The 18752-nt window shown below is 51.3% G+C and overlaps 1 protein-coding gene across 2 annotated transcripts in view; it reads right to left on the reverse strand.

Moving 5' to 3' along the window:
- Window positions 1-16182, reverse strand: part of SYT3 (synaptotagmin 3) — a 61214-nt gene extending 45032 nt beyond the window's left edge. The window contains exon 1 of one of the 2 annotated variants that reach the window (XM_082194406.1): window positions 15807-16182. The gene's annotated coding sequence lies outside the window, so the exon portion shown is untranslated. Of the gene's footprint in view, window positions 1-9820; window positions 10010-15806 lie in introns of those variants that run through there. The other variant, XM_082194407.1, reaches the window with a different exon arrangement.
- Window positions 16183-18752: the final 2570 nt, after the last annotated feature.

The following is an 18752-nucleotide window of genomic DNA, read 5'->3' on the forward strand; positions in this document are numbered from 1 at the left end:
TGTGTGTGTGTGTGGCCTAATTAGAGACTGGAAGGTTGGAAATCACAATGGTTTTTGTGTGCAAGAGAAAGAGAGAACACAAGCCCATTTTTCTCATTCTCCACCTTTGTCCCTTTTCTATAAAGGAAGACGCCAACACAGGGCTAACCATGGGAGACTCCTTTTCTCCAGGAGAATAGTGAGTCATGAGGGTGGGGATATGATATCCAGGTCCTCAGCTTTCCCCCACCCCGCCAATACTGCTGCAGCTTCTTCCGCTGCATCTCTGCTGGAGTCGCCAGCGTCCGCTCCTGCCCAGAATAACAAGTACCAAGGGCTGGGTGATGATAGTACAGCATATCCCCCCCTTGCTCCCCCGCCTCCCCAGTCTTTACAGCTGTGATCTCAATCTTTCTCGCTCACCTCTCATCCTCGGCCCTCGGCCTGCCTCGCCCACACAGCCAGACCAAAATCACCCCCGTGCAACCCCAATCCTTGGCAGCTCCTGTTCCACCCCCCAAACAGCCGGTTCTTCTTTCCATACTGCTGCCACCATTTATAAACATTTCTTTTCAAAAAGGCAGGTAAACGTGACAGCGTGTCGACCGGGTGGCGGGGGCTGAGAGGAGAAAGAAAGGCACATGTCTGGCAACAGCCTTGCCCTCGGCAGGCCCCAAATTAGCAGGTTTCATCCATTTCATTATCTCACCCCCTGTCCTCTCGGTTTTCCCAGGATCGTCTAAAATCATTAATAATTATTTTTGGCATCCTTATCAGACAGACCTGGGGTCTCCCCCCATGCCCCTTCCTGCCTCCCTCAATTTATTTCTTGCTCTCCTGCCCAGCTAAGTAGCTACCTCTGGGCCAAAGCTAATCTAATTATTATTGTTGTTGATAATATCTTCCTGTCTAGCCTCCCAGCCTTATCTACAGGATTTCTGCTACTACACATGCACCTTTCGCACCTTCCCCGGTCGAACGGCTAATTGCCACACATCTTCACCATCTCCGCCCCCCCCCCCACTTTCCCTCAGATCATCCCACCACCCTGCAACACCCTGCTTTACCACCCGAGCCTTCATTTATCAGCTCCAGAAGGAATCACTCAGCTACCGGGAGGAGGAGATGGGGAAGAACAGATCCCAAAGGCCTCTGGGGTGAAAGCGCATCCATGCTCCCAAATCTCTCCGAAGCAAACCGCCCCAAAATGTTGGGTTCTTCGCAGGCCTCCTCGCTTAGGAGACACCCTAAACCTTTCCCTTCGCCATGTGGAAGTGAGTGTCAGGGCGGGTGTCAGTGTAAGGTCAGCAGTAACTCACAAGGTGTTGGCGAAGTTAACTCTTTATTCAAATAAACAAAAAGCAGCTCAGGCCGAGTGAGTAGATCTTGCCCCAATGTGGCAGTTGTGAGGACTGCCTTCCCACAGTTGCCCAAGTCTCCTTCTCTCCAAGCAACCTGAGGCTCCTTCATCTTGTCTCTCTTTACTCCGCCCTCTTCATTCCTCTTTGGGTTCTTGGAGACAGGGGAGCAGGGAGCTGGGTGCCACAGGAGGAGGAGACCCCCAACTTCTTAAGCAACCTGCCTCCACTCTGCCTCTTGACTCCTCTCCAGCTTCTGCCTCTGCTTCTGGACTGCTCTCTGCCACAACTTCTTCCTGCTCACTAAACCCTGTTACCTCTTCAGTTTCTGACACCTCCTCAGTGTTAGAAATTCAGGTATATAGGTTATGGTCGCCACAACGGAACGTCTAGGTGCCACATTTTTTGTTTTTGCAATGAAACCTCTTATTCTTATTTTTATTCTTAATTTCATTTCTCTCTCTCTCTCTACACACATATATATATTAAAGAACAAATCTGAAAGTGATTTACAACACATTAAAACATCAAACAAAACAATCCAGAATACAGTAGTACCTTGGTTCCCGTACGGCTTGGCTCCCAAACAAATCGGCTCCCGTACACTGCAAACCCGGAAGTGAGTGTTCTGGTCTGCGAACGTTTTTTTGGAAGCCGGACGTCTGACATGGCTTCCTATTGAGTGCAAGAAGCTCCTGTAGCTGTGCCTTGGTTTTCGAACCGTTTTGGGAGTCGAACGGACTGCCGGAACGGATTAAGTTCGACAATCAAGGTACCACTATAAAACACAATTCAGGCTTCAAGGAAAATATTTCAGAACCTCCTCTAAGTGGCATTTTGCTTTCCCTAGTCACCAACCTGACTTCCAGAGATCTCCACGTGGTCACAGTTGGACCCATGCCAGTCGCAAAACGTGCCTGGATAATTTTGAACACTGCTCCTGCTCCCAGTCTCCTCCCTCTCCTCCCTCTGACCACTCATTGTTGTTCCACCACCAGTCCCCTGGCTCTGAGCCTTCTTCCCTTTGGGGGTTCCCTTGGGGGGGGGGGGTTCCCCAGCTGGTTCTTGCCCCCACTCCTCTGCATCCAGCCAGTCCATGACAGGGAGTGAGGACAGGCCCGAGAAGGTCTTAACACCATTGGACCGGCTGGCAGAGGCTGCTTACGTAGTCTACATTTAACGCACACCACTCCCCCCCCAAAAAAAATCCCAGGGACTGTGGTTCTCTGAGGAGTAAAAGCAATGCACATGTTGTGTAGGCAGCCACAGTTCAAGGGCCGGGACAGCGACCCACTCCGGAAAATCCTCTCCCCTGGCGCCGCGGGTCAAAGCGTTAGCAGGAAGACCCCATCAATGCCAGGCGCCCAGATGGTCTCTGCCACATCACGTTAGGGAAACCTTTGGAAACAAGGCCACAGCTAGCCCAAGCCTTCTGCCAGTCCGCTTGGGGATGCAGGCAGGGCAGAGGAAAACATACGCAAAGCACCCAGCTGTCTGCCAGCCCAGATGCGGTACAATCCGTGCCCGTGTACGCAGCTCCGGGGTCCGCGCACATGCGTTTTTCTTTGAGAAGCTGGCCCACGCGCTCATGCCTCCGTTTAGCAAACGGGTGTATGTATTTGCAAATCAAATGGCCATCGTTCTCCTAAGCGATGAAAGGACTCCTTGGGGAACGATAGCAGAGCACCTTCTCTGCACGCACAAAGGTTTAAGTCCCTGGCATCGCCAGTTTAAAAGATCTGGCAGCAGGTAAGCGGGGGAAAGCCCCTCTCTGCTAGAGAGCTGGGAGAATGGCTGCCTGTCTGAGCTGACAATATTAGGCTTGATGGTCAAACAGTCTGATTCGGTAGAAGCCTGCTTCCTGTTCTCCAAGCACATTCACACTGCTTTGCCCCGAATATGTCACACAACCTGGGAGAACACCAAAAGCACACTGGTGCCGCCATGTCTCTGACGCAAAGCTGCTTAAAAGGAGCTCATTAATTCTGACATGCTTGCGGGAGCAGAAATGCTTAATTTCGCGGAAAGGGAAGTTCCAGCACTCATCTTACCTATGAACCTGTGTTCCCTTTCTCAGGAGCCGGGCCCTACAAGACAGAGTCATGGCTGATGTCCACAGACGGGCAGTATGGTGCAATGGTCAGACTTACATTGGGGGGCAGGGGACTGAGTTCAGTAAGCCGCAATGCTTACTGAATTACCTCAGCTCTCAGCCTAATCTACGTCACAGGGCTGTTGCGAGGATAAAATTGGAGGGAAAGTGGGGGAAAGAGAGAATTACATACGCCATCCCAAGGTTTTCAGGGGAAGGGCCGGGATAAAAATGTGACAAATAACAAAACTTCAACATGGGCTGGCTTGGAAAAGATGGCCGAATTCTGAGAGAAAGCGATTTTACAAACTGGGAGGATTGCAGGTGAACAGCGCCGCCCCTTCGCCGGTGAGTCGTATACACTATTTAATTTTTGTGATGTGCTTAATTTTTAAAAAGGCAATGAGCAGTCAAAAAAGGAGGAGGATTTAGTGGCAAGGGTGCTCAAATACAGACTCCTCAAAAAGAATTAAAAATATAAATGAAAAATATAATGAAAAACAGCGGCAGGGAATGCATAACGAATGGCCTGGGACCTCTTTAGAACCATATTCTAACCACACTATCTGAATCTGTACCAAACCTTACAATCTCCTGCTGGATAGCTCAGTTGGTAGGGCAAGACACTCTTAATCCCAGGGTTGTGGGTTTGAGCCCCATGTTGGGTGAAAGACTCCTGCGTTGAAGGGGGTTGGACTAGATGACCCGTGTGTACCTTTCCAATTCTACAATTCTATGTCTCTATCTGTGGTTAGGTGGCTGATGACCACAAGGAGGTTCCTCTAAGTCATGGCGCTTCACTTTTGGAGTGCTCACTTCGAAGAAGCCTGCCTGGCCCCTGCTCTTAGAGCTTTTCAATAATACAGTGGTGCCTCGCAAGACGAAAAGAATCCGTTCTGTGATTCTCTTCGTCTAGCGGTTTTTTCGTCTTGCGAAGCAAGCCCATTGAAGGATTAGCGGATTAGCGCTATTAGAGGCTTTTAGCGGCTTATCTGCTGATCGGATCAGCTGATAAGTGGTTTAGCGGCTTAGAAAAAGGGGGGGGGACCAGCAGGAACTCGCAAGACATTGTTGTCTTGCGAAGCAAGCCCATAGGAAATTTGTTTTGCGAAGCACCTCCAAAACGGAAAACTCTTTCGTCTAGCGAGTTTTCCGTCTTGCGAGGCATTCGTCTTGCGGGGCACCACTGTAATAATAATAATAATATCCAGACATTCCAGTGTGTTATACAGCTAGTTTTAAGCAGCGCTTTTTTTCTTTTTAAAAAAATAATGTTATGGGGTACTCTCATTTTCCTACTCATATTGAAATACTTCCCCTCAATGAGGGCAAACTTAGATACACAAAATGTTTAGGGGTATGCGTCCCCCCCCCCCAGAAAAAAGCACTGGTTTTAAGTGTTGCTTTATTCTCCAGTCTGATTTAATTAAATTGATGCTGCCAGGGAGTTGTGATTTATTTGGGTTTTTTGCATTTCGGATTAATGAATTTTTATTATAACATTTTATTCTTTTAAACTGCAAGGTGTACCGGGAACCGAAGGTTGGCTCTGAGTAGGACACAAAACAGGGTAGGTGCATTCTTTCGTGGCAGACTATTGCTTTTAAAAATGAATCATGGTACAGTGGTACCTCGGGTTACAGATGCTTCAGGTTACATACGCTTCAGGTTACAGACTCTGCTAACCCAGAAATAGTGCTTCAGGTTAAGAACTTTGCTTCAGGATGAGAACAGAAATTGTGCTCCGGGGGCGTGGTGGCAGCAGAAGGCCCCATTAGCTAAAGTGGTGCTTCAGGTTATGAACAGTTTCAGGTTAAGAACGGACCTCTGGAACGAATTAAGTACCGTATTTTTTGCTCTATAGGACACACTTTTCCCCCTTCAAAAATGAAGGGTAAATGTGTGTGCGTCCTATGGAGCGAAGACGCCATAGCCCCCCGCGACCCTCTCCCGGCTGGGGAGGTGACGCGGGGCTATGGCAGGAGCCTCTACAGCCCTGCGTCACCTCCCCAGCTAGGAGAGCGCGTGTGCGAGGCTAAAGCAGCCCCCCGCGACCCTCTCCCGGCTGGGGAGGTGACGCGGGGCTATGGCAGGAGCCTCTACAGCCCTGCGTCACCTCCCCAGCTGGGAGAGGGTCGCGGGGGGCTGCTTTAGCCTCAACCGCGCTCTCCCGGCTGGGGAGGTGACCCGCGGCTATGGCAGGAGCCTCTCCGCTGCCCCTTTCCTCTGCTCCCTGACCTGCTCTTTGGGGCTGGTGGTGGGCTTCCCCCCGCCAGCCCCAAAGAGCAGGTGGAAAGGAACCTGAAGCCTGGAGAGTGAGAGGGGTCAGTGCACACCCCTCTCACTCGCCAGGCTTCCAAGGTAGCCACCTGAACGCACCTTAAACCACACCTTGTTTTAGAGCGGGAAAACAAGAGGGGGAAAGTTCTCCCCCTCTCTGTGCATCGCCTCCTGCCGCTTCACTGAAGGGGCGCTGGGCAGAGAGGGGGAGAATTTTTTTTTCTTGTTCTCCCCCCTCTAAAACAAAGTGCGTCCTATTGTCCGGTGCGTCCTATGGTGCGAAAAATACGGTACTTAACCCGAGGTACCACTGTACCTGACTTGGACTAGGCCAACAGCAGGAAATAATGCAGTTTAACCGGGAAAAGAACTGTGGCCCCACTTAGGAGGATTTGAGAAGCTCATAAGGATGGAGGAACAGCCCTGCAATGTCAGAAGAATTGGGCACTGAACAATTGGGCAATGCCCAGCTGGCATTGGCCCTCGACAGAGCCTTTCATTGGTGGCTCCATGATTGTGAGATACCCCACCCCACATACTCTCAAACATTTCCCTGATGAAAACAGAGACATCCTCCTCCAACATTTCTCCGAGGAAAAGAGGGACGTCCCAAGGGAAAGCGGGACATTCTGGGATCAAATCAGAAACTGGGACGGCTTCTGTAAATCCAGACTATCCCTGGAAAATAGGGGCACTTGGAGGGACTGTCCCTGGTGAGGTGCGTTTGCTGGAAATACTACAGGTTCCCCATTCGCCAGTTTAAATAGAATTATATATCTCAATGTTGCAGAGAGGACTGTGATCTGCAGTCCTGTTCAGTCAGTGGTCAAGGGTGCACTAACTGCTGGTGGGCAGTTTCATGACCTCTGTGGCTCCCTTCTTATGGTTTTTGGTCTTTAGCTAGAAACTGGACTAGAGAGGACTCCTTCAAATAGAGAACTGTCTCTGTGAAATAGGGCACACGGCCACCCTAGTTCTTGGGATAGCCTGGAACCCTCTGCAGGTTGGCCAGTTGCATTATGCATACAGTGGTACCTTGGGTTACATACACTTCAGGTTACATACACTTCAGGTTACAGACTCCGCTAACCCAGAAATAGTACCTCGGGTTAAGAACTTTGCTTCAGGATGAGAACAGAAATCATACGGCGGCAGTGGGAGGCCCCATTAGCTAAAGTGGTACCTCAGGTTAATAACAGTTTCAGCTTAAGAGCAGACCTTCAGAATGAATTAAGTTCTTAACCCGAGGTACCACTGTATTTGCTTAAGTTAGCATACCTCAGCCTTTTGCAAAGCAGTCTTCTCTGTGCCACTGTTTATGGCCAGTTTTAGCCTGTGATGAGAATTGTGATCATCATCATCTTTTCTCAGCATAAGCCAGATATGGATCAAGCATGTCAGAGATAAAATATCTGAAAGGGACATTGATTTTTTTCACCTCTGTTTGTGTCTGGGCATTCCAAGCCTTCAGGAAACTTCCTAGTAAAGCAATATGTCTGATGCTTGTTTGTTTCACATTTCCGCAGGAAGATAAATAGGAATGCCTCCTAACTTTCAAGAGTCATGAGGCACCTTAAGACTCACACATTTAATAGTACAGTCCTACACATGTTTACTCAGAAGTAAGTCCCACTGTACTCAACGGGACCTGCTCCCAGGATCTGCCAATTTCGGTCCCCTCGGTTTCTCATTTTTCCAACCTTAAGTTCAGTACTTGAAATTTGCAATTTCAAGAAAATTCATCAGCAGTTTTGCAAATTTCCCCCAATAAACACGTCTTTGCATGCAATTTTGAGCAATGTACTCATTCTTGTAAGCAGTTTCTCATAATGCAATGCTTTCTGGTATGTTGCTTTTGGGACCATATTCATTTTAACGCACACTTTCCCCACCCCCTTATATATGCACCTTTGTAAGCAGTTTGGTCAAACAACTGCATCACAAAATTCGGACAAGTGCGAATTTTGAAGGAAGGTCGTTGTTACGGTCCTCATACAGTTTTTCAAAGTGCACATCTGACCGATTTGCCTGCAAGAGCAAATGGAACAGAATTTCTTCCCCCATCCACTACTCCTAGGTACAGGATTGCAGTCATACTATGGCACGAACTTTCGTAAACACGCATCATCAGACCAGATGGTGCACTTAAGTAATTTTAGACTCGTGGCTTAATGGCCTCTGGGCAAGGGCAGGCCTCTTTCCACGTACTTTAAAATGTAGCAACCCAGCCCCGCTGGGTTTGGGGTCCTCCTGCTCAGCCCTGATGACATCTCTGCATCTGATGGAACAGGCTCCTGTTTATGCCACACTAAAAGATGTTAAAGAACATGTCTTCCGAGTTCCTTTCTTTGGGGCGGTGGGAAGGCAACCGCCTAATGCAGTTTGTCTTTCTGGAACGTACTTCTTTCAAGCAATTTAAGTATCAGCTCCAAGAGCAGACAGAACAATAGGACCATTCGTGCTGGCAAATTTCCATATCCTTTCTATTTTTAATTGTGAGGTTTTGGCATATGGATCTCTTCTCGTTTTCTTTTATCATCGTCATTCTTTTGAAAGCCCTATAACAGGAAACATGTTTGTGAGTGTGAGAGAGGGAGTGTCCCTATTTCTTTGGTTCATTCGCACCTGACAAAGATCAGGAATATCCCCATTTCAGAGACAGGCAGGTCAAGGCCTTGATCCAGCTCTTGTGTTCTTCCAAGGCATTGCAGTGCTCCATGTGAATTTTACAAGAACTCACCTCCACTGCACAAACTTAAGTGCACATTAGGAGCATGTCAATGCAACCTTCCCTCTGCCTCTGAGTCTTCGTGTGCTTGCACAAATGTAGCCAATTAGCACCACCCACAAGGAAGAGAGAGGTATCAGCAGGCTCAAGGTACACCTGGTGTCTGCAGAAGTGCGCACACACACAAACCTGGGTGAGGGGAATCCCAAACAGCCCAGTGCTGAGAGAAAAGGGAACCAAGGGGGAGGGAGGATGGAATGGAGCAGCTGGACAAGAAGGAAGAAAGAACCATAGACATAAAAAAAGGTGTAGAGAATCCTCTCATTGCCTTGGATAGGTAGCTTCCTGGTTCACACTGGCGAACTGTTTTTAAACGTCTCCAGGGATGGCAGTGAAAGCTGCCCAGAGAAAACAATGGAGAAATAAATCCAAGATTTTAATATGCCTGGAATCAGGCATGAGAACATCCCACCCCCACCCTGCTTCGTCTAAATTTGATCTCTGCCCCCACTGTCAATATAAGAAACAAGTCCAATGAATACTGAGCGTGTTCAGTAGGCACAGAATGCTGCCTGGTTGTGGGAAAGAGAGAGAAAGGGAAATGGGGCAGAGCTGGAGGAAATTGGCATGCCTGGGATCCCGAACAGAAGCACTCCGAATTGCAGCATTTTGTCGCGGGACCCTTCCTGTCACTGCATGTACATGCGCCGCTGAACTGCACGCATCCACACGCAGACCCAGCAGCATGCAGACATCCATGCAGGTCGCAGTACCCTGCCTATCGCTGAAATATTTCCCACGCCTCAACTGAGAACCTGCAAGCTGCTGAGCTGGAGCAGACTGAGGTCTGTCTAGCTATGCGTTCAATTTCCAACAGATGCCTCTGCAAGCACATAAGCAGAGCATGGAAGCAACAGCCATCCTCTACAGTTTGTCCCCAGCACCGGACACACCTCCACCAACCTGTTGCACATCACCCCTCGCTCATTACGCACATGCTCATTGGCTGGGCAAAAAAGGACACAGCCACAGTCTGATTCCGCTCCACTTGGTCCACTGCCCAGCATGCAACTGGGACTTCCACCGGTAACACCCAGCCCTCGAAACCTGCCTTGGCGTTAAGCACACAGGCAAAGCACTTTGAACGCCGACGCCCACCTCACTTAGCGCTCACCGCGCACAAAACTGGCACACGGAACTCCACCAGGGCGACAACAATTAGCACAGGGCCTGCTGCTTTCGAGAGAAATTCACAATAGCCTGCCGCCACCCCCCGCCGAGCACATACGCTGAAACTCAGGAAAGCATGTCACACAACCCTCCTGCAAATGTCGAACACCCACCCAGCATGGGCATGTTGCAAATGTGCAAGGACACACACACCTGTGGCACGCTCGGCAGGTGCTCCCCTGCTGTCTTGCTGGCCGCCGGTTGGATGCCACGCAGAAGGAAGGAAGGAAGCCAGGAGAGAGAGAGATGTGTCCGTGCGTGAAAGCGTGTGTCCGAGTGCCGTGCGCACGCTCTCAGGGGGAGACACGGGGATTTCAGCTCCCCAGCTCCCACATCAGACCACTTCAATCACTCGCCACTCCCCACCCCCGCATGCAATGAGTCACTGTGCTGTGTGTGAAGGAGATGAGGAGGAGGAACAAGAGAAACGGGGATTTTCGAGGGAACCTCCACAAAGGTGGTTTGGAGCAGTGTGCTAGTGCCACCGCCCCCACGTCAGTGCAGAAGTGCACAGGAGTGAGGAAGAAAATTCCTCCTCTACAGGGTCTCCAAGGCTGGGGGTGGAAGGGAACGGGAAGGAAGGCAGGGGTGGGAAACCAAACCGACATGAAGGCAGCTCTATACATTAAAAAAAAAGAGAGAGCACAGCGTAGCAAGGAAGGGTTGGGGGAGACGGGAGGAAGGAGTTAATGCTGCGATTTAGCACATCTCCAGCCCCAACTGTGTGCCAGGAACAGCACTTTTTTTTTAAAAAAAAAGGCCCCCGTCCAGGAGTCCTTGCAGTTTACACGACGCACACAACTGAACATGAAAGCTGTTTCCTTCGGCTCCACGCTGCTCCCTCCTTCGGCTGCGTGGAGAGAGCTTGTGGGGCACTGTTGTGTTGTACATAAAAAGGCCTTGACTAATTGGGGCTGCTGCGATTCCAGACAGGGCTCCCCTATGTGTCTGGGTCTGCTGCTGCTGGCGGAGGAGGAGAGAAAAAGCAGAGCATCTCTGGCAAGGTAGCAGAGAGAGGGAGGGAGGGACATGGCAGCAGTGCTAATGAGGCCCGGGCAGGTGAACAATAGCCGGCGTAACCCAGGCGGGAATCTGCCACCATCTGCTCACGTGGGAAGAGGGGAAGGCAGGCGGGCAAGTCGTAAGAGTGTTTTGGATCAGGCCAATAGCCCAGCATAGCCCAGCATCCTGTTTCTCACAGACACTGACCAGATGCCTGCTGGGAGCCTGCACGCAGGACCCAAGGGCAATGGTGCTCTCCCCCCCTGTGGTTTTGAGCAGCTGGAATTCAGGGCAGGGTTCGAAATTCGCCAGGCGCATTTTGCACCTAGCGGGTGGTGCTGTGGTTTAAACCACAAGCCTAGGACTTGCCGATCAGAAGGTCGGCGGTTTGAATCCCTGCAACGGAGTTGTAGTCCCAGTAACAATCGGAGGGAAGCAGGCTTTCACAGCCTAGCCTTATGGCTGGGAGCAATGCTATTTTTCTAGGAAAAGAGGTGCCGTAACTCACCATGAAGGGGACGCGGGTGGCGCTGTGGGTTAAACCACAGAGCCTAGGAGTTGCCGATCTGAAGGTCAGCGGTTCGAATCCCCGCAACGGGGTGAGGTCCAGTTGCTCAGTCCCTGCTCCTGCCAACCTAGCAGTTCAAAAGCACTTCAAAGTGCAAGTAAATAAATAGGTACCGCTCCGGTGGGAAGGTAAATGGCGTTTCCATGTGCTGCTCTGGTTCGCCAGAAGTGGCTTAGTCCACTGGCCACATGACCCGGAAGCTGTACACTGACTCCCTCGGCCAATAAAGCGAGATGAGCGCCGCAACCCCAGAGTTGTCCGCGACTGGACCTAATGGTCAGGGGTCCCTTTACCTTTAACTCACCATAAACACCTCGCTCATTTCTCTTTGAATGGCAATAGTGCCCACCTGAGAGGTGCCGGAACTGAGTCCAGCTGGAAAAAAGCCATGGCTGAGAAACATCTGGTTTCCAACACTGTGATATATCACCAGCTAAACATCGCAATATACCAATATTTCACGATATCTGAATTAAGGATGGAGCTATGCAGAGACATTGGCTGGCTTCACGGTTTTCCCGCCATCGTGATTTTTTGCATAGCACACAAGCATACGCATCATTATTTGCGATATATTGCCAGGTCAAAAATCACGAAACCAATAACACGATACGGACTTCAAACCAGTTTGGGGCGATATATCACCCAGCCCTGCCCAGCATCAGACCTAGAACCATATACCCTGTGAACTCGAGAGTCACGACTTTCCCCTCTCATCCTCCTCTCAAGTAATGCTATCAGGGCAGGACCCTGGGGCAGAGGTCCAGGCCCCACCCAGCAGAAAGTGCAGGCCCCCATTCCCCATATGTAGCAATGCTGGCTCACCATATTTTGAGGACAAGTGCAGCCATACACATAGGAACCAGGCCACTGGTCCCAATAGCTCAGTAATATCAGGGGCTCCCAGGATTTCAGGCAGGAGTCACTCCCAGGCCTGCCCAAAGATGTCAGTGATTGGATGGACCAGAGACTTTTTGCACACAAAGCTGATGATCTACCTGTGAGATGCAGCCCTTCGTCATATTTGCACTGTTTACCTTGCAGTCAAAAGGTGGGGAGATTGCAATTTAAAAACAAGTAATACACATCACTATCTAAACAGCCACCCACATCCTCATAACACCAAGGGGGCATAGGAAGAGCATGAGATTCTTCATCTCAAGGTCATGGGTTCGAGACTCACCTTGGGCAAAACATTCCTGCATTGGCGGGGGCTGGACTAGATGCCCCCTTGTGGTCCCTTCCAACTCTACAATTCTATGATCAGGCACATCTAGTTGAGCATGCTGCTCTCACAGTGACCAGAGCAGGACCTGGGAGCAACTGTACTTTCCCCTCCAACAGCGGAGAAAGGGTGGTGGAGAGTCTAAAATTACCTAACCACCACGGGCTTCTTTCACCTGCTGGCTTGTTCATGCGTCGTCCCGTGAACCCAGGAGTCCGGCCTCCCAGGAATCCAGCTGCCCTCATTCGCTCTCGCCTGATAGGCCCCAACCCTGCACATATATAAAGCGATGAGTCCCTCCCCTCCCCAAGCGTGCCTTTCCCAGAGCTTGCATCTCCGTGTAACATGACCCACCCCTGTTGCATCCACAGCCATGTCGGGTCGATAGGACACCTTGTCGCTGCCAGAAAGAGGAATCCTAACACCGTCCCGCAAACTTTTCCCGCAACCCCCTTGATGGAAGCGATTGCCACTCGATTCGCCTATTGTGGGGGGGGGGGAATCCATATATCCCCTCCCTCCTGATTCTTAATACTGGTTTCCTTCTAATTTCATTAATGGGTGTGCGGGAGTGGGGAACGACTGCTGCGTTTCTCCAAAATGGGAACAGAATTCCTAGGAGGGGGGAAAAAGGAGTTGCAAATCAGAACTCCTGAAATTCTTCCAGGAGGTTTTGGGGTGGTGGGTGGGGAGCTGGGAGGCAAGACTTTTTAGCAGGCAGGGGTGGGGCCTAGTGGGTTGAGTGAGAGCTCCAATATTCACAAGCAGGGTAGAGAAGACCGCAAATCCCATCATCCCTGACCATTGGCAGTACTGCTTGTGGCTGATGGGAGTTGGAGTCTCAGCAACACCTGGAGGCTAACAGGCCATCCTTGGTCCAAAGCAAAGCACCTGAAATCAAGAAGCAAAGATGGAACAAGGCAGGTGATTCTGTTGGGGCTCCATTTCCCATCATCCCCAGCCAGCAGGGCCAGTGGCCAGGGATGATGGGAGTAGGAGTCCCGCAATAGCTCAGTTGGTAGATCATGAGACTCTGACTCTCAGGTTCACGGGTTCCAAGCCCCGCATTGGGCAAAAGATCCCTGCATTGCATTGTATTTTTCATCTTTGTTGGAAGCCGCCCAGAGTGGCTGGGGAAACCCAGCCAGATGGGCGGGTACAAATAAATAATAATAATAATAATAATAATAATAATAATAATAATAATAATAATAATTAGATGACCCCCATGGTTCCTCCAAAGTCTACAATTCTATGAGAATATCTGGAGGGCCACAGGCTCCCCCATAGGAGAAAACAGTTCATACTTTCCTCAAACTAGCAAAACGATGCAATTCACACATGCATATATACATACAAAAGACACACACCAAGCAAATAGCATAATACTGTAGCTCACGAGACAAATATTGTGGATGCATTTATTTTTGTTTAATGCATGACAAATTCCCCACGTGGATACTGCTTTTCTGCGGGACCGGGGTGGGAAACCTGTGGCCCTCTGGAAGTTGGTGGACTACAACTCCCAACATCCCTGGCCGCACAGACTGGGGATGATGGGAGTTGGAGTCCAGCAACTTCTACCAGGACCTAGTTTTCCACGGCCTGATACAGAAAGTTGCATTTACTCTGCATGAACACCTGTAACATGCATGATAGGCACACGAGTCTATTAGGCCCAATATGCACAAGGCAAAACAGACATGCATGTCCATCACAGTTTCCAACAGAATGCATGCAGGTAAAGTGTGAAAATTTTTGATTGATGACCCCCAACTACTCATGGCTTGAATAAAAGTATCCCCAATCTCCCAGGCACGTTTTCCTCATTCAGCTACACAGACACACACACACACACACACACACACACACGTTAACATCTCCCATCTCTAACGTGAGTTGCGAAGCTGCAGCGCAAACGCACAGGGTGTTACTAGAATCCTATTTATTGCACACAGAAAAACAGCTGCTCTATCGCACTCGCACCCTTGGTGCGTTCACAAACCAAGCGCGAGCTATGGTGGTGTTACACACGCCCGGTCACGGGATGGCTGTTGACACACGTGTTTCACGCAAAAGGCTGGGGGAGAGGGGAGGACGCTGCATGGGCACCAGTGCTTCAGGTACCCTTGTGCAAATCACACCCTCTGCCTCGTCTGGGCAGGCACGTGCGCACGCGTGCACACGCGTGTGAGCTCCCTCTGTTCTCGAGCTCTACGGAACGCCTCTGGCTATCACGCCTGTTCTCACTGCCCTCTTCTGCTCCAGGGGACGCGGCCTTCACTGACCTTCCTCCCTGCCTCGCACCCCTTCTCCTCCTCGCACCCAAGCCTCGCCTTGCCTCGCACCCACGCTGCCTCCCCCCTGCACACTCCCTGGCACACGAGCGTGCACACATACACAGGAGGCCAGCTCTGGCTGCCGAAATGCTCCCCTAATCACATTAGCAGCGTGTTGGCACAACAGCCGCCCCGGGGAGGCTGGCCCATTGTCTGTGCCCTGACGTGCCGAGCCCTGCCAACCGCCTCCTAATTACACCCTGTGTCAGGCAGGGGTGTGTGTGTCTGTGTGCATGCATGCGGGGGAGGCCCGTGCAAGCCTGATGGGTGCTGCCCCCATCACCCGCCCCCACCGCCGCCAAGCACCAGCAGGGGCCCAGTATCCATACATTGCTGCCTGGCTGCATGCAGCTGCAGCGCATCCACGTTCCTCCTCCCTTCCCCCCCCCACGCAAAAAAAAAAAGAAGCAAAGCGTTTTAACCTGGCCCTAAACCACTTGCACCCCTGTTCCACTGCACCCCAGACATTGCCCCCTTCTCTCTTCCCTCCTCCCATCCTCAGCTCTTAGGCTTCCCCACCGAGACCCTAACCCTTCTCATCTTACCCCCACCTGTGCCTCGCCCCCAAGCCTGCAGCCCGCCCCCCCCCCGCCTTTCCAGATGCACCCCTCAATCAAATGCCCCCTGGCCCCACCCCCCTCTCGCGTTCCAGCCGACTGCATGCCTCCACAGCCCCCCCCCGCTGCCCCCCCAAAGTGCACCCCTCTTTTCTCCCTACGGAGCACCCCTTTCTGCTCTCGCCCTACACCCGGCCCACCTGTACCGCACTTTCCTCCTCCTCTCTGCAGCGATGTCCGTGGGTCGGGGGGGGGGTCCCCTCGACCATGCAACCTCCCTCTTCTCAGCGCACCCCTTATTCTCTTCTCCCAACACCTCCTCCTCCTCCGATGGGGAAAGCAAAGCAACCAACCCCCGACCGCATCGCCCGGCCCTGCGCCCTGTCTCCGCGGTAGGGGCGGCGGCGGCGGCGGCAGCAGCGCTCGCCCGGAGTCGCCTTTCCCTTACCTGCAGGACAGAGGCGGCAGCGGAGTAGCCGCTGCTTGCTGCGCGAAGGGCGGGCGCCTTGTTGAGCTCCACGACCGCCGCCTCCCTCGCCCGGCTGCCCGGGGGCTGGCGCTGCCGGCCGAAGCGGCGGCGCTAGAGGGCGCGCGTCCTGGAAAGGGATGGATGGATGGATGGATGGATAGATGGAAGGAAGGAAGGAGGGGAGGAAAGAGGAGAGGTGGGGTGGTGGTGGGCGAAGAGAGCTGCAGCAGGTAGCCCTCTTCCCCAAACCCGGGTGGGTCAGGGGGCGGCGGGAAGGAACAGGAGGGTTCCCCGCGTGGAAAGGCTGCAAGCGGAGGCTGGACGGCGGCGCTCGTGCGTTGCGCGTGTACACGGGCTGTGCATCGCCGGGGTGCATGGCCCAGCGTGCGCGCGCACGCCCAGCAAGGCTCTAGGAGCGGCAGTGCATTTTCTGGGTTCCGGGGCGGGAACTGGGGCAGCCCCCGGTTTTGCAAAGGCATCTTGGAGGCGCTGATGGACGCAGGTGGTGGGTGCCCTTACGGGGAGGGTCGAGGAAGGGGCGTCCGGCAAGGCAGAAGGTGCCCCGGAGATTGCCAACTTTGCAAGAGGTCCCTACAGCGGTGCCTTTGGGTCTGGGGAAAGAATTAGCAGGGCCAAGACAGCCTTTACACTGCTGCCTGGTGATTTTTATTTGCTGTGAAGCGCGTAACAGGCCAAGCAGGTTGCTTCTCTGCTCCTTCCCCCAGTTTGCACCCCCGACGTGCGCAAGGAGAGCTTTGCGCATTTGGGGAGCGGACCTTTCTTCCCTCGCCCTCGCCTCCGGCTTTTAACAAGCGGCTTCCTGTGCAGGAACGAAGCTTTGGGGGCCCTTCCTGCTATCGGGGATGGGAAGGAGATTCATGCGCTTAATTTCTGCATGATTCCCTAATTTCTGCATAGCTGGTGCCACAGGAGAGTTCAAGGGTAGGTAGGCGGTGACGACAACAATAACTCGCCAATAATTCGCCCCATCCCTGCCCCGTGGCTGGACTTTTGTGGTTACTGGAAGGGAGGATTTCATAATTTCCATCATAGCTCATTATAACTGAATCATTTAATTGGAGGTTAAATCCAGGCTACTATAATCCTAAACGTGCTTCCACGACTTTAGAGAAGAGATGTTAGGATTGGGGTTCTGAAGTGAGACCTGCGGGTATAGGGCAGTACAGTGGTACCTCGGGTTAAGAACTTACCGTATTTTTTGCTCTATAAGACTCACCTTTTCCCTCCTAAAAAGTAAGGGGAGATGTGTGTGCATCTTATGGAGCGAATGCAGTGTGCACAGCTATCCCAGAAGCCAGAACAGCAAGAGGGATTGCTGCTTTCACTGCACAGCGATCCCTCTTGCTGTTCTGGCTTCTGAGATTCAGAATATTTTTTTTCTTGTTTTCCTCCTCCAGTCTTGTGGTCTGGTTCGTCTTATAGAGCGAAAAATACAGTAATTCATTCTGGAGGTCCGTTCTTAACCTGAAACTGTTCTTAACCTGAAGCACCACTTTAGCTAATGGGGCCTCCCGCTGCAGCCACGCCGCCACATGATTTCTGTTCTCATCCTGAAGCCAAGTTCTTAACCCGAGGTACTATTTCTGGGTTAGCGGAGTCTGTAACCTGAAGTGTCTGTAACCTGAGGTACCACTGCCTATTAATAATAATAATGTCCTCATCTCTCTCTTTCAGAAATCTAACATGTAGGGAAAGGGTTGTCTCACCAGAAATTCACTTTGCCTCTTCTGTGCTCCCCGCCTTAGTTTGTTTTAATCTATAAAACAATACTAACGGCAAAATAGGAATCCAGCTAGGGTTGCCATATTTCAAACAGTGAAATATGTTTCACTGTTTGTTTTTTGCCAAAGTTGTTGAGCAGAATCGCATTAAAAAGTAGACGTTTTTGAGCTATTTTTTATGGAAAGGTTGCCATATGTTGATTTCCGCCAGGACACTGCTACCAACTGCAGTACAGTGGTACCTCAGGTTACAGACACTTCAGGTTACAGACTCTGCTAACCCAGAAAGAGTACCTCAGGTTAAGAACTTTGCTTCAGGATGAGAACAGAAATCGCACAGCAGCGGCAGCAGGAGGCCCCATTAGCTAAAGTAGTGCTTCAGGCTAAGAACAGTTTCAAGTTAAGAACGGACCTCCAGAATGAATTAAGTTCTTAACCCGAGGTACCAGTGTATTCCAGATTTTTCTGGGAAAATTCCAGGTGTATGGCAACCCTAAAATAAGCACTATTGAATTTGTGCACACACACACATACACACTTCCCCTTCCCCTGGCCATAATCTTGCACTCTGTGGCAGCAATTCTATTCTGAAAGTTCCTTTCTCCTCCCCTCACAGTTTTTCCTCTGGAAACAGCTCCCTTATAAAGGCTCCTAGGGCTGGAGGATGGGGCAAGACAGGTGGGGAAAGCGATTGACTGATGGCCAGCGCAAAGTCCCTCTCCCCTCACCTGGGTGGCACTACATTGGGCACCCCAGGGCTATAGTCACAGGAACCAGAGCAAGGGTGCGTGTGGGGAACTTGACCAAACATTGCTGAGCAAACTGTCCCAGTGGCCCAACCCCAGGAAAAAGTGCACCTCTGCACCAAAGCCACTGTGGTGTAGTGGTTAGTGTTGGACTAGGACTTGGAAGAACCAGGGTTCAAATCCTGACGCTGCTGCATTGGGCGACATTTAGCTTAACCTACATTGTAGGGTCCGTATAGTTAAGGCCATGGTTTTACCAGTAGTGATGTATGGAAGTGAGAGCTGGACCATAAAGAAGGCTGATCGCCGAAGAATTGATGCTTTTGAATTATGGTGCTGGAAGAGACTCTTGAGAGTCCCATGGACTACAAGAAGATCAAACCTATCCATTCTTAAGGAAATCAGCCCTGAGTGCTCACTGGAAGGACAGATCCTGA

The sequence above is a fragment of the Podarcis vaucheri genome (assembly GCF_965113315.1).
Source record: "Podarcis vaucheri genome assembly, chromosome: 13".
Lineage (NCBI taxonomy): Eukaryota > Metazoa > Chordata > Lepidosauria > Squamata > Lacertidae > Podarcis > Podarcis vaucheri.